The 4264-nt window shown below is 35.7% G+C and overlaps 1 long non-coding RNA gene across 1 annotated transcript; it reads right to left on the reverse strand.

The window, feature by feature from the left end:
• Positions 1 to 2318: 2318 nt before the first annotated feature.
• On the reverse strand, positions 2319 to 4005 carry LOC120437046. The gene is made up of 3 exons (XR_005610780.1): positions 3936 to 4005; positions 3445 to 3503; positions 2319 to 2487 (listed from the first exon to the last, which is right to left on the reverse strand). It is a non-coding gene; the product is annotated as an uncharacterized LOC120437046 (long non-coding RNA).
• Positions 4006 to 4264: the final 259 nt, after the last annotated feature.

The following is a 4264-nucleotide window of genomic DNA, read 5'->3' on the forward strand; positions in this document are numbered from 1 at the left end:
CATTGCGTTGGTGAAAGAAGAAGACATCATCGATGTGTTGGTCGTCCTTGAGGCGGCAGTAATCCTGTCTAATCTGAGGGATGTCTCAAGTGCCATTTCCATGCTGATGGGCCTTCTTTTGCCCTCAACATAGACTATCCAAAGGAACTTAAGGACATCTTTGAAGTCATTCAGAACATCCTAATGAACATTGGTGGAAGGCAGTGCATCTCACTAGTGCATGGTCTAAGAAACAGACTCTTGCAGAAAGCCATGCAGAACTGTAATTGTATGCTCCTTAGTGTTAAGGACAGTTTTTATTTTACTGTTTGTTTTTTATTCTTGCAAGTTCTCATTCTCACTTTTGTATGTCACTAAATGACTACACTTTACATTCCAGATTAGACAATTACTCATTTGTTCATGGTTTAAGAAACTTATGTGAACAACAATATAATGCTGGACTTTGCAGATGCTTATCTCATGCAAGTCAGTAGTTTTTCCTTTGTTTTGCAATTGAGCAGACTCAAACTGATGTTTCTGAAATATTCATATTATCAAATGTTTCAGAAGCATGCACTCATTTTCAGAGATATTGGTTCTGTGGAATTTGTTGCAATTGTAAACGAAGACAAATACAAGAGTTTGATGTCTTAGTTGTTATAAACTGATCTTTACTGTCACTTATCAAAGGTTTTGTACTATTTTAATATTTCAAGTTTTATGCTAACAGGTGTGACTGAGCACAATGAAGTTTAAAAATTTTGTAAATGTAAAGAATAACTTTTCTAAAATAGCAAGTGTCCTGTTGATACATTACATTAATGCAGACTTTATGTTGTTACTTCACAAGAATCACTACTGCTCCTAGAGTATTGGTCAGAATTTAATCTTCACCCAAACTGGGCTCAAGACCAAGTTCAAATTTATTGTTTCACAGGAGCAGCCTTTGAGTTTTGATGGATTGTGAGCCTGATGAGCTACGTCACTGATTTTTCTGTTTCTCAGATGACTAAGATGGCACAATAAATGGTGAATGTTGGGTGCTCATGAGTAATTGTCTTGTCATGTTCTTAAAACAAACTTTCTGTATGAAATGATCAGATAGACTTTAATGGAATCTGTGGGGGTTTTTTTCTGTAAACAACAGAAAATTAATTTAAAAGAATGTAGATATTTAAACCTGAGATCTAAGATAAACCTAACAGGTAGTTTTGCTGAAATGGATGTTAGAAAGCTAAAAAAACAAAACTTAAGATGTTTAATACACATTTTTCTTTACATCCAGTCAATCAACTCTGATAATTAAAATGAAACTGATTTACAAGTTCACTCAGCTACCTTAAGGAGCTCAGTTAATTAATAAACTTAAATCAACTTAGCTAACAGATTATGTTAGTTAAGCTAAAATAGATTCCTAAGTTAAAAGAACTACTAAAGTATTTGAATTAACTAAAAACCCAAGTCAACTGAACTAGGACAAGAGTTTAAACAATAGATTATTTTAATTTAGCTGAAAGGATTTTCCCAAGTAAAATGACAATTAAAGGAGTTGAACTGACTAACAAATCTCAGTCAACTAAACTAAGATGAAAGTTCAGACAACATGTGATTTTTCATTAAGATAACAATTGGTTGTGTTATAAGAACAAACTCTATTTCTTGACTTAACTTAAAATTTTAAGGCAGCCCTTTACCTCATATTTTTAAGTTGAAACAACAAGTTATATTTTACAGTGTAGTTTCAGCAGATAGCTTCAGCTTTAAAGCATCCACACTGCATTTTCGCAGGAAATGCAACTTTTTCTAGTTATAGTTTTATTTGTAAGAAAATTGTGAACTTCATATTGTGTATCAAGTCAAAGAACATTTGACAAGTCTGAGTCATTTCTTTGCCCTATGAGAGCTGGAATAAATATATATCCTGACAATTACAGTTGAGCAAACTTCAGTAAAATGTTGAAACAGTAGAGACAGGTAGAAATGGGATCGGACTAATCTTTGCTTAGTCAGATACCTCCTGTGTTCAGTCCATCATATTAAAAAACAAACAATAGCATGATCCGTGTGATTTTGCATCCATTTCCAAATCGTAGTCAAGCAGCCCAGTCTCATACATAGGTAACAGAAATGTCTCTAATGTAGACGTGTACAGTGTAGTGTAAGCATTAAAAGATCATAAAGGAAACACTACCATTTATGTGAAACTAATTGTAATAAAAAATGAGCAGGTGCTTCATAGATTTAAAATAAAGAATCTGAAAACAACACTTTTTTTGGTCTAAGTGGTCAAAGTAGAAAACAAAACTGATGTTCAAGAACGAACCGTAGCATGCACTAATATTACACATCTCCATTGTTGTGGTGAACAGACATGTTGCTTTTAAAACCACATGCAGTGTGTGACCATGACTGTCCACTGAGACCATGAACGCCACTTCGCTGAAGTCTTCTTCTTCTTCTTCTTGCCATCAAAATGGAAGCAGAAAGAGCACGAGCTGCTTTGATCTACTGAAAGGAAAAAGCAGAACATATGAGCTGAAACCATTAAGATAGAAACAATCGTTCAATGCAGTCTCTCAGGTAGCTTAGCCTGCTGCAACTGTTGATACAAGCTCAGTACAGTTAACACAGTGTCAGGGAACTCCAGTGTGGGAACTAGTGGCTTTAGGTTTGTAGTCATTTAACTTTCATCCATTCATTCATTTAATTCAGGAGGAAGAAATGTCAGGTTGGTGCAGGCTGGTTACATGCATTTGGTCCCATGCTGTCTTTAACTAAATGACTTGGTTCATTTTATGGCTGGGCTGTATGTGGGGTTATATCATGTTATTTGGGCAGGAGTACCCGTCCCCTGTTAGGCTTAGAAAGTTTCTCCATAAGCAGAGCTTCTAACTCTTATAGCTTTTAGCACATCTGTAGCTGTGCAGGCTGACAGGTTTTTAGTGGCTCTTTTTACCCCACACTGGTTGTGAGTGTGTGAATAGCCCCACTAGTTCTTTTGGGTTGCAGTTAACTTGGGAGGAAGGGTGGGTCTGCCATGACTAGATGACTAAAAATGATCTGGGATACATAACTTTCATAATGCATGCATATATCTCTATAAACCTGGCCTGAGGGCTGCCATTTTTTACATTCAGTTATTTCTCTTAGAAATGTTGGATCTAAATAATGAATATGTTACAGTTAAAGTGAAACACTGGTCAGTGTAAATGGCTCATTGGGACACAGAAACCTTTAAATTAAATACCATCACCTGATATCGAGTGTCAAACAATATCAAAGCTGTAAAAGCTGTTTACAGTCAGAATGTATAAAAACTATGATTGTAAATAAATTCAAACAAGTGAGCTTTTCTCTTTGTGCTGAATATCAACACTGTGATTTCTTAGACTGTAAGCTTCACATCAGCACAGTTGTAGAAGCCGTCACTCCAAATGTCTTTTGATAACAAGAAAAAAATACCTTTTCAGTCCACGGCCTGAAGTTCTTCTCCAAACATCTTCTGCCATCAGCTTTGTCTGCTGGTTTGAAGACAATAAACCACAAAAAAGATGATTTAGCCACTTTGTCTGCAACATGCAGCTCGAATGTGTCGTGTAACAATGTTGAATAACCGTCGTTATCCCTCTCATGTGTCAGTAGGATTGTACTGTACAGCATCTCATTCATATGTGAGGAATGCTAATGTAACACGATAACAGACATCTGGTCTTACATCATTAAAATATAAAGGGCAGGAGATATTTAGATATTTTTATATTTATATTATATTTTATAGCTGAAAGATATTACTAAATAGATAGAATTTACTAAATGGTTGAAAACATGAAAAATATGTCCATAATCACAAATGACCATGAGAGCCAGTAGAATTAATTCAACTAAACACTCAAAAGACGTCCTTAAATGTTCTTTAAGTGGCAGAACAAATGAACAAACAGTTAATCGCTTACTTGAGATAAAATCTGCTCAGCTGCTTTGAAAACAGCTTCTAACTGGTTCCTCCTTTAACAGGATGACTGCTCAGGGTAAGGCCATCATGCAGTCCAGCAACCTTTATGGTTCTGCTTTGATTCACCAGGAACTATTAGGGAAACCTTTCAGTGCCTCCTGTGAAAGACACAGGCATAAACACACAAACATTTATTAACATGTTCCACAGTCTTCCAGTTCGATTTTCTCATCCTGTGGACAACAACGTACAGAGATGCAGGTTTATGTTAACTTTTGTAAGGTTTCTTTACTGAACATATCCAGCTGCAGCTCCACTGTGATCCTGAAC

This window comes from Oreochromis aureus, unplaced genomic scaffold (genome assembly GCF_013358895.1).
Source record: "Oreochromis aureus strain Israel breed Guangdong unplaced genomic scaffold, ZZ_aureus HiC_scaffold_377, whole genome shotgun sequence".
Classification (NCBI taxonomy): Eukaryota; Metazoa; Chordata; class Actinopteri; order Cichliformes; family Cichlidae; genus Oreochromis; species Oreochromis aureus.